This window comes from Marmota monax, unplaced genomic scaffold, assembly GCF_021218885.2.
Source record: "Marmota monax isolate L192 unplaced genomic scaffold, Marmota_monax_Labrador192_F-V1.1 WCK01_AAM20220418_F8-fsc00141, whole genome shotgun sequence".
NCBI lineage: Eukaryota > Metazoa > Chordata > Mammalia > Rodentia > Sciuridae > Marmota > Marmota monax.
In genome coordinates, this window is record NW_026692981.1 from 311,773 (window position 1) to 323,277 (window position 11,505).

The 11,505-nt window shown below is 47.0% G+C and overlaps 3 non-coding genes across 3 annotated transcripts; all 3 read left to right on the plus strand.

Annotated features, from left to right (window-relative positions):
* Window positions 1-5,338: 5,338 nt before the first annotated feature.
* Window positions 5,339-5,410, plus strand: Trnam-cau (transfer RNA methionine (anticodon CAU)). The gene has a single exon. It is a non-coding gene; the product is annotated as a tRNA-Met (tRNA).
* A 666-nt stretch (window positions 5,411-6,076) lies between these two features.
* Trnak-uuu (transfer RNA lysine (anticodon UUU)) lies at window positions 6,077-6,149 on the plus strand. The gene has a single exon. It is a non-coding gene; the product is annotated as a tRNA-Lys (tRNA).
* A 1,311-nt stretch (window positions 6,150-7,460) lies between these two features.
* Trnad-guc (transfer RNA aspartic acid (anticodon GUC)) lies at window positions 7,461-7,532 on the plus strand. Its single transcript has one exon. It is a non-coding gene; the product is annotated as a tRNA-Asp (tRNA).
* The last annotated feature ends 3,973 nt before the right edge of the window (window positions 7,533-11,505 follow it).

Here is an 11,505-nt window from a genome sequence, read left to right on the forward strand (position 1 = left end):
AGGCTGCATGTCCCCTGTTCAGGTGGAACTCTTCAGATGTCTATGGGGACACTCTTTCCTCACCACCTGGGCCTCAGCTAAGGACAGGAGGCAATGGAAGTGCCAGCTCCCCTCCCCATTGCCTTCCTTGTCAGAGTCTTCAGGACCCTTGATGTCTCACTGTCTGATCAACCTGCTGTCCTAGGCCCTGACTCATGTCCACCCTGACACCTGCAGAAAGGCCATTACAAACAGCAATTGCAGAAGCCTATCTGGTGCCCAATGATCAGAAGTCAGTTGGGCTTTTGCTATTGTTTTTTGCTTCTTGGTCTTCAAATAGAGAACTTGAAATGCCGTTTTAAAGTCAAGGTTGTGCAGTAGAAAACACGAGCCTCTTCAGACGTGTGATGGAATCCAAACTCTATCACTTGCAAAAGTGGGACGTGTGATGTTTCATACTCTTTTTGCCACTTTCTTCTGTAAATTTAAGGGGAGATTCCTGTAAGAACCAAATGAAGGAAGTAAAGAGAGGAGACGTGGCTCAATAGCCACACAGGTTTATTCAGGACAAACCTGCGGAGGGGCCCAGTGGAGACTGAGACATCTGCTTACAGCCTGGGGTGGTTATGAGTGAGGGAGGAGGGAACTTTTGTAATTAGCTGTTGCTGGGGGTGATCAGGGAAGGGTCCTTGGTGTCATCTTCATAATGAACCCTGTGTTTTCAGGATTCCAGTCTCATATAGCAATTTCCTTTCTTTGTGTGATAATGGCATAATGTCTGGGATTTAAGGTCAGGCTGAGTCAGAGTGACATTGAGATGACTCTTGTTCTAAGATGGAGGATGTTTTCAAAGTGGTATTGCCTGTGTCAAGGTCTTCCTAACCTTCCTGCCTCTTTCCTTTTATTTGATGAGAAGGGATTATAGGAGAAAGGGCAGTGATGCCTCTTAAGCTACATCCTGCTGAGAGGGGGTGTCTGTTGAGTATTCCTGTAGGTGCTGCTATTGAGCAGTTCTAATGGAGCTCAGCAGGAGGATATTCTGGACCCTTTGACAAGTAGGGGCACTGACAGTCCTCTGTAAAAACAAAAAAAAAGGAGATGAACAGCCCAGACAGGGAGGACCCAACAGAAAGGCCAATAAGGATAGGCAGAATTGAGAAGAGAAAGAGGCTAGACAAGTTCCTGTCCAGTAGCTGGGTAAACAGATGTAAGCATTATTTCTGCATTGGAAGATTTCCTGATTATAGTTCAACCAGCCTGTTAGAGTCTGTAAACAAGTCTGGATGGCGCCTGGCATTTTGCAGAGGGAGTGGTTTGTGAAGTAACACCAGCGAGCCATTAAGTGTGGAGATTCCTTATTGGTTGACTGCTGTATCTAGTTTATGTTAATTAAGATAAGCTGTGTGGAATGTATAAATACCTCTGTTGTCCTAAAATAAATGGCTCCTACTCCTGCTGTATCAATCTACACAAGTTGTTCGTCACCCCCCGGCTATTTTGCTGCAGCCGGACTGCGGCACCAGCCAAAGAAGTGATAGGAGACAATGTGCTTTAGTTGGAGTAAGAGTCTTGAAGCAAAAATTTGGGGGCAGTGTGGTGGGTGGCCACTATGGGCTTGGAGGTATCCGACATTGTGGTTGACACCTCAGGGAGGTGCGTCTCTGGGGTGATGGGAGGGGAGCAAAGTCAATGTGGTAAAGGAGACACAGGAGTGTGGGGAGCTATGGTGGGAATTAGAATGAATGGAGGCCTTGAGTGAGGTTAGGACATCCCTGCCAAGGAGAGGACTGGGCATCCAAATGTGAGGGGGCCTTCCAGTAGGCAACAATAACAAACAAAACAAGCTTTAGCCTGGGTTTTAATCTGGGGTCGGGGGATCCTGTTCTCCCAGGTCCCCATTTCTATCTGCCTACAGATAATCTGTCTCCGGCCTCAATCCTCCCTCTAAAGAAGTCCTTGACTGTGGTCAGGGGTGAGGGGGTAATGATCACTCTGGCTTCTTCAAGCTAATGGTGGGCTTTGGCTGTGGAAGCCTGGGAAACCCTCCATTGGGTCTATCTAGAGGACCTCGGTACAAGTTGGGAGGCAGACCCACATGACAGGGCTCCTGGGCTGCCAAGATTGGCAGCCAGCCTACTGGTCCCTGTTAAGTAGCAGCAGCTGAGTAGCAGAGAGGTGGCCAGAGTGGGCTGGAGTGCCGCAGTCCGGCTGCAGCAAAATAGCCGGGGGTGACGAACAACTTGTGTAGATTGATACAGCAGGAGTGGGAGCCGTTTATTGTAGGACAGGAGTGGTATTTATACATTCCACACAGCTTATCTTAATTAGCATAAACTAGATACAGCAGTCAACCAATAAGAAATCTCCACACTTAATGGCTCTTGTTACTTCACAAACAACTCACTCTGGCAAAATGCCAGGCGCCATCCAGACTTGTTTACAGACTCTAACACTGGAGCACGCAGCCCCATGGAACCTTCCAGGCAGGCACCAAGGCCCTGCAGTACTGCAAGCTAGGGTGGGCCTACCTGTCCAACTTTGGTAGCCAGGCCTGGGCACTGTGCTGATGCCTGCTGCAGAAGCCCCTGCACCAAGCACTGCAGCTCTGAACCTGCAGGCCTAGACCATCCCATGACCTCCCCCACTTCCCACGACCTCTCAAGGGGTAATTTCCTGACCTGCCACCAGAAAATGGAAAAGGGCCAGACCTGAATGGAAGTGGACTGGAGAATTAGCCAATAGTGTTAGGATATTTCCAGACCCCAATTAGCATAAATTTGGACCAATAGCATTGGTATTTTTTTCAAACCATAATTAGCATAAGTTTGGACCAATTTCAGTCAACCAAGCTCTACATAAACCCCTAGACTAGATCACTAGTCTGAGAAAACCTGGTGAGGTTTTTTGTTGTACTGCAAGGGTTTCTATTCAATAAGTCTCTGCCTTTAGCATTCATTCATTATAATCTGTGGGTTTCAGTTTTTGGCTTCAGAGGAGAGAACCTTGAAATTAGAAGAAATTGGTTTTGAGCTCCTGCAGCATTGGAGGGGCTAGCCTGTCATTTAGAATCTTTAATGCTTTTTGGCTGCAGAGGCCTGCAACTTTATACAGACAGAAGCGGAAAGTGAGTTTCATTTGGGAACTCTGGTTTCACATGGGTCATATTTCTATGACCATCTAAGGTTTGTGGACTCTGGGCATCTGGTGCATCACTGTGCTCCAGAGGACCATGATGGTGGTTGGCAGGTGGCTAGACAAGGTGTAAATGAGGGAGGGAGTGTGGCAAGACCAAAAAAGAAAAAAAAGTAGCAAAGCAGTATTTTCTGCAAATAATTAGCACAAAAAGTGATCAGTGTTATCAGCCAGCCTAAAAGACCTCAAAGATAGTAACCTATTGGAGTGTAGGGTGTGGTCTGACATGTCACGAATTTGTGAGCAGAGGTTCTTTAAGGCTTCAGAAACATGAGTAGGGTTCTAGAAACACATTTGGCACAGGTGTTCCCTTGAGTTCTGGAATGCTATCAGATTTTGCTTTTATACCAATACGAGGGGATAAATACTAGAACTAGTTATCACCAGTGAAAAGTAAATTGTTTATGTATATAGTAGGTTCGGAAAATTTGTATGTCTCAAACTGAATTAGAACAAAATTGTGACTCTGGAAATATCTTTTGTAATACTTCCTTTACAACCTCCCAGTTTTACTTGTGGGAGGATTGACCCAAGTGTATATTTTGAGTTACATTATAAGAGTTGTTACCTTTTTCTTAAATATCCATGTGTGACTGTTTTGGTCATACTCTCCAGCCAGATGTTTAACCAAGTTGCTCAAAAATCACTCTTTTTCCTATCTATTGTTAGGGTCAGCTGTGTGAGAAAACTCTTGACTCATTAAGTTTTTCTCTAAAAGTTGTGCCATCTGCTAGGAAAAAGGTCAGGGTCTTGCTGACCATATGTGGCTTCCTTTGAAAGCATCATGGACATTTCCCTCTCCAGTGATTTAAGGGACCAGTCAGCATACCCCCAGGTTGGGTGCATGCAGCAACTCTAGCACCTTTCGGATTTCAGAGTATGAGTGGCCAAGTTCAGTTGAAGAAATGGCATTCTCTCTGCCCTTGAAGAACTGTGGTTTCTTGTCAGGGACTAGAAGGAAATTCTCCTTCAAAGATTTGCCTGACAGCCCCCTGGGAGACATCCTGCCTGGGAGGCATCCTGCAGCCAACTATCTCCCTGGAACATCCTGCGGTTATCAGGATCATCAGACATCTTGCACCTGGCAGTTTTACCACCCACATCCAGCAGTTGTTGATTAGAGAGCTTCCCCATCCCCAGCATATAAATACCCCTATGTGAACAATAAAAGTTTGCAGCTTGATCAGAATTTTTGTCTTGCTGTCACCTTTCGTGTCTCTTGTCCCTTCATTCCTCCCCATCTAGGTTCGCTGCCCACGTTGATGTGTCCTGCCGGACGGGACAGTTTCTGGTTCCTAACAAAGTTTAGAGTTTGAAAAGAAAGAAAGGAGCATGGTTTGTTACTGGAAAAAGACCTATGGCCCAAGCTGAGATGACCTGAGAGACCCTTGCAAACAAACCAGAAAGATTTCAGACCAGTCGCTTGAGTAACAGTTTATTAGAAGGGATAGGACAAGGAGGAAGAGGACACTCTTGAGGGAGAGTGTGCCCTCCAAGAGGAGAAGGACCGGTGTTCCTCCTGCTCTTCAGTTTTATTAGAGTTCCCTGGGAAGCTCCCAGGAAGTCCCACCTAGGTCCACCTACTGACCTTTGACAGCTGGGGGACTGCCTGATAGGGTAGTGTGGTGCTAGAGTTAGGGAAATCCGGTTCCCCATGACCCTTTGAACAGCCCCCATCGAGCTTGCCTCGTGGGGCTCTTGATATTTTGGTTGCCAGGGTGACGACAGTTTCTGTGATTAGGGAGGGTCCAGGCCACCTATAGGGCGTGGCTTGATTTCGAAACAATAGCTTTTCTTAAGCGGGGGTGGCCGAGGGGGCAGGGGGTGACAAACCAGGCAGGCTCCCTGGGCCCTCCTCGGTCCTTCCCTGCTGTCCCACTCTTAGCTGACCAGCTGCCCAACACCTCTTCCAGGACTGGATTTGTGGAAGTCAGGGGGGAAGCGGAGGGGACCCGAGCTCGCGAGCGCCCTGGGAGTCGGTGTGTCACCCCCCCCCCCCCCCCACGGCGCGCGTCCGGTTCCCAGGCTGGAGAGAAGGCGCCTCTGTGGTTTGTAGATGGCAGATTGCGGGAGGAGACGTGCAGCTGACCCCGGGAAGCCACCCGGGGAGGCGGGCGAGGGCGGAGAAGGGAGGTATTCTTCTTTAAGAGAACACTCACCACCGGGAAGCAGAGTGGCGCAGCGGAAGCGTGCTGGGCCCATAACCCAGAGGTCGATGGATCGAAACCATCCTCTGCTAGTTACCTTTTTCCAAAAACCCTCACCTTTCTCCACGGCCTGAGGTTTCTGCAGGAATGTGGAGCCGCGAACGGCGCGGCGCGGCGCGGGGCGGGCGGGAGGAGGTGGGGAGGCACGGGCGAGCCGAAGGCGTGGGCAGCTCGGGGAGCGGAGGTTTGAGGGCGGCGTTCTTTGGCAACGGCCTCTGGAAGAGAGTCAGTCTGTCGCTCCGGCGTGAGGATAACGGGAAGCCGCCAGTTCTTGGAGAGCAGAGGAACGGGCCGCCCGCCTCTCCTCCTCCTTCACCCGGCTTGGGTCCCGCTGAAGCCCCTCTTTTTCCGCCGCCCTGGGGGAAGTGGAAGCCGGGACCTCCCTCGGCCGAGGCCGCCTCCGCCAGCAAGCGCGGCGCGAAGGGCGCGCGTCCGCGTCTGGGCTCCGGGGACGTGCCCCGCCCAGTGGAGGTCGCCTATTCCGAGCCTGTTCTGCCTCGCCCCCTGCGGGAGACGCTACGCCATCTGTGCCATCCACACGGCGCTTGGGATCAGAGGGAAAACTCGAGGGAATGGAGGTCGGTTGCCGTGAGGCCAGCGCCCTTGGAACACCCTGGTGACTTCGGGGACCAGCTTTCCTGGCAGCTGGGTGATTAACTCGTCACTTCATACAACGATTTAAAGGGGCTCCTTATGGAGCCTGGATAGCTCAGTCGGTAGAGCATCAGACTTTTAATCTGAGGGTCCAGGGTTCAAGTCCCTGTTCAGGCGGGCCGCGTTTGTTTTGGGCCAGTTCAGTGCTGGCAACTGACCTGACCCCCTTTATCTACGTTTAGAGAGGAAGGGGGATTTGTCCTTTTCCATTACCCGAGTTCCCAGAGGAAAGGAAAATGGGCATCGTGTGAAAACTACAAATGAACCCCCCAACTGTGTGGGAATGGTTCCCTGTCCCTGGGGTGGTGTCTCTGACGTAACACGTTTTGAGAGCAGCAACTCCTCAGGACCTGGCTCTGATTCCTTGTGATTTCAATTTTCAGGATCAGTTGTTAGAAATGGAATTGGTGGGAGGTCTGTCATCATTTATTTCTGGAGTGGGAATGCAAATTGATAGTCTTTATGAAGAATAATTTGACTATATCTAACAAAATTACTCAGGCTATCAATTTGCATTCCCACTCCAGAAATAAATGATGACAGTGCGGTTCTCATGCCAAGGTCAAGGATGGACCGTCGGAAGACACCAGCAACCAGGCACCATCAAAAAAGAGTCGTCCCTGGGACGGCAGAGGGAAGGTGCTTCTGCTGACCCTTTGGTTTCGGACTCAAGACTAAGAGTGAATTTCTGTTGTTTTAAGCCACACGGTTTGTGGTGATTTCTTATGGCTGATCTAGGAAGTCCACTGCTTTTCTCTCAAGGCACACATTCATTTTTTTTCTGATAGATATGGATGTTGCCTCCAATTTTCTGCCACTTTGAATTGCAACAATGACTATCTTCTGTGAAGCCACTTGTGGAGCTCAGCTGGAATTTCACCTGGAATATTCCAAGGAATGGGAGTGATAGTGCTAAAAGGTTATCCGGCATTTAATACCAACGCTGAAAAATCTAGGAACCAAACTTTAAGATTAAGAACTTGCCTTTATTCCATGTAGAAGTGTCTACAAATGTACCCATAAATAAATATATGCATTATTATTTTATGCGTGCATTCACACAAACAGAATCAGGGAAAGCTTCTAACTCCTAGTAGTCTGATAACCACTCTAGGGAAAGGTAAACCAGTTGACTTGAAAAGAGAGGGAGGATGGAGTGGAAGGAGCTCTTAAAGTTTAATGCATTCTTTACTCTTAATGAACTTTTCTTTGCTATTGACCTATTTACAGTAATATTCATGAACTTCCGCAGAATTGTTTTAATATTTGTTGAGTAACGTAGGGAATTTGTTTTTAAGAATTTTATAACAGTTTTCAGGGTGAAAACGGTTAGGTTTCCCAGGAATCCTCAGCGAAGAGCAGTGCAGGTGGGGTTACAATATGCCGGAAATCCCTTCAATAGGGCCTCTTTCGGAGGTATTGCCACCTTCCTCGTTAGTATAGTGGTGAGTATCCCCGCCTGTCACGCGGGAGACCGGGGTTCGATTCCCCGACGGGGAGGATGCAGAAGTGTTTCCTTTTTGTCCCAGGAACTACTTGTGGAAACGCTTCTGGCTGTTGCAAGGAAGTCCCCTTCGCTGTCGCCCTGCGTCGGTTGTCGTTTAGTTCCGTTCTCAGGGGTGGCGGCACTCCACCCTAGGGGTCTCGACCCGCGACACCTGCTCGCCGGGAGGCTCCGGGCTGCTCCGCGACCGTGGGATTGAGGCCTGGGAGGTGCGCCTTTGCTGCGGCGCGTCCAGGGAGCACTGGGTCTCGCGGCAGCTGGGCGGCCGGCGGGCACCTGCCGGCAGGGCTCGCTACCTGCGCGAAGGCCTCCAGTTCGAATTTGGGCTGCATCATTTGCAAATTGGGTGACGTCTTGGCTATTTGCCCCTCTGTCCCCTCCTTTTATCTATACATTTAGTTAGCTACTTTACATTGATAGCTACTTTACATTTCCTATCGGGAATTCCTGGGGAGATTAATGAATGAATGGAAAACAGGTTTATAATCTGCAGGCAATAAAATCTAATGTCTTGGTTGTCTTTTCTACTGCAATTCCATTTTTATTGGGCAAAAAGTATTTTAAATTGGAATGGATAAATATAATTTACTATCAATTACTGTAAAAAAAAAAAAAAAAAAAAAAAAACTTCCCCTCTACAGAGCTCTAGAATAGTTGAATGCATAGAAATTCAGTAAAAGGTGCACATTAAGACTGTCCAGAGGCTTCACTGAATGCCCAAACTTCACTGAATGAACATCCCCTAATGTCTGTTGCTTACATCCAGGTCTCTGACAAACTTTCCTGACACATTTGAAAGTTTATGTAGGTATTTTGCACTGTTCAAATTAAGCTGTTTAAAAAAAAAAAAAAAAAAGTGGTAGACACAGCTTTGACCAGGTCACACAATTCTGGTCCTCCTTGGATCCATTTGTGCATTTGTGTGTGTGTGTGTGTGTGTGTCTACCTTCAGTGCTGTGCTTGCTTTGGGGTGTTTGAATGCTTTCAGTATCTCCTTAGTTTACACTGCTTCTGATGGACTCTTGATAAGGATGAAGATAAGGAAAACAAAAGCTTCTCTGGCAGTATTTTAAGACTCTTCCTCCCCAGAGGCTGAGGATGGGAAGTTGGAGGCCAGCCTGAGCAATTTAGCAAGGTCCTGCCTCAAACTAAAAAATAAAAAGGGCTGAGGATATAGATCAGTGATAGAATGACCCTGGGAAGGACCAAAGGAAGGGAAAGAGGGAGACAGGGAGGGAGAGTGGGAGGGAGGGAGGGAGAGAGGGAGGGAGGGAGGGAGGTGGGTCCTAGTTTAGAAAGACATCCAAGGCCAAAAGGCTCTTCTCACTAATTAGATTTGTGCAATTGAAATGAGTTATATTAGGATGTCCTAAAGGGAGACTGGAACTTCTTAAGGAGGAGGAGGAGGGAGGGGGAGGAGAAAAAAAGTAGTTGGTGTTGATAGCTACTTTACATGACACACACGTGATTGACTCATAAGCTAGAGTCCACTCTTCTACAAGTGATCACCATTTATCAAAGAATATTTGAAAAATAACTATGAAACAAATCTTCAAACCTTTTCAAAGATTTTGAATGACCTTTGAAACAAACCATTACTTGGAGCTGGTGATTACCATGGCTGAGTTACATGCTGTGAGGCAGTTTGAACAGCAGCCTTTATAAAATTCTGTAGGCCAGAGCTTTTCTCACTTAGAGTTTACAAATCAGTGGGAATCTGATTAAAATGTAGATTTTAATTTCGTAAGTTAAAAGATAAGAATTATCTGGAACAATTGTTAAAACAGTTTAAAACCCCTAGAGGTACTGATTTAGTGCATCTGGAGAAAGGCCCCAAATTGCAGCTTTCCTTGGCTCTGGTGCTGTTGGTAACACTGGTCAGCTGATCCTCCCTTGAGTTACATTGCTCAAAACCAGGGCTTTAACTCTCTAAAGTACAGAGGGCTGGCTGAGGTGGGATAGGTCTATAATCCTAGCAGTTTGGGAGACCTAGGCAGGAGGGTCACTAGATAAAGCTGGCCTCAGCAAGTTAGCAAGGCCCCTAGCAACTCATCAAGGAAAAAGGAAAAAAGAAAAAATGCCTGGATATTTTATTGCAATGCAGATTCTGTTTCTGTAGATCTGAAGACTGCCTGGAGATCCTGTATCTCTAACAAGCTCCCTGATGATGCAGATGTTGCTGGGTCAGGAGCCAACTTTCAGAAGCTCTCAGAAGTTTCCAAATTTTGCTACACATTATAGTAACTTGGGGAGCTTTTATCATCCTCAGTGCAGTTGCGGGCACCCTAAACCAGTTAAATCATAATATTTGTGCATGTGAGCCGTGCTTCAGTAGCGTCTAAACTTTCCTGTGTGATCTCAGTGTACCCAAAAGTTTGAGAGCAATCATTGGTTCTGTGAGCCATGACCTCTGTGATTACTGTGTGTTCTAACATGGTCTAAAATACATCATGTTGTCAACACCCTTCATATAGCAAAAATAAAAACAACTTTGTGTTGCTCCTTCAGATCATGCAGTCCCCACAGAATGCCAGAAGGTGTAGTGTGGATACCAGTGCAGGTTCTGTTTGTCTGTGTGCAGTGCTGGGGATGGACCCCAACCTTGTGCATGCCAGGCACTCACCCTACCACTGACATACATGGAAAACATGGAGGACATTTAGACTGGGCACCTTGGCACACACCTGTAATCCCAGTGCATCAGGAAAATAAAGCAAGAAGATTGTCCAAAGCCAGCCTCAGCAACTTAGTGAGGCCCTAAGCAACTTAGTGAGACCCTGTCTCAAAATAAAAAAGAAAAAACTTGGGGTTGGGATTGTGGCTCAGTGGTACAGCACTTGCCTAGCATGCTTGAGGCACTGGGTTCGATCCTCAGCACCACATAAAAATAAAGATATTGTGGTCACCTAAAAATAAATAAATAGAAAGAAAAATTAGGGATATGGCTCAGTTGTTAAAACCCCCTGGGTTCAATCCTTGGGCCAAAAAAGAAAACACACACACATTTAGACTGACACTTTCTTTTGTGTGTTTGTGTGTGTGTGAATTATTTTTATTTAATGCTATTTAATTTTTTTACAGTTTGGACATTTCCACTGATGATGCAAAAGCCCCCTTGCTAGGGCTTCAGGACAAATCAGAGCAGGGACACTGTGATGGTTAATTTTGGAGGTCAAGTTGAGTGGGCTAAGTGATATTCAGGGTGCTGGTAAATCATTCTTTCTGGGTTTGTCCTTAAGAGTTTCCGGAAGAGATTGGCATTTGAATCAGTGGACTGTGTAAAGAAGATCTGCCCTTACCTGATGTGGTCCGACACCATCCAATTTACTAACCCCAGACAGAACAAAAAGAGGAGTCTGGTACCGTGATGCACGCCTATAATCCCCGCTGATTGGGAGTCTGGGGCAGGAGGATTGAGAGCCTCAGTGAGGTGCTAAGCAACTCTAGACTGACACTTTCTGATTCTTGATGTTTATACAAGTATGTTCACATACTTGATTTTTAAACTCTTTTGGAAAAAAAATTTCAAACTTGCAAATGTAAAGTGACACCATGTACCCTTTACCCAAATTTACCTTAATATTTTAATCTCATTTATCTTTTTTTTATTCCCCTGCCGCAGTCCGGCTGCAGCAAAATAACCCCGGGCGTGGGGGGGGGGGGTGACTTGTGTAGATTGATACAGCAGGAGTGGAAGCCGTTTATTACAGGACAGGAGCAGTATTTATACATTCCACACAGCTTATCTAATTAGCATAAACTAGATACATCAGTCAACCAATCAGGAATCTCCACACTTAATGGCTCACTTTTGTTACTTCTCAAACCACTCCCTCTGACATTTTGCCAGGCACCATCCAGACTTGTTTACGAACTTTATTCCCCTGGCAAAATGCCAGGTGTTATTTTGACTTGTTTACAGACTTTAACATTCCCCTTTTCTGGCACTCAGGCTGGAGCCCAGTGTCT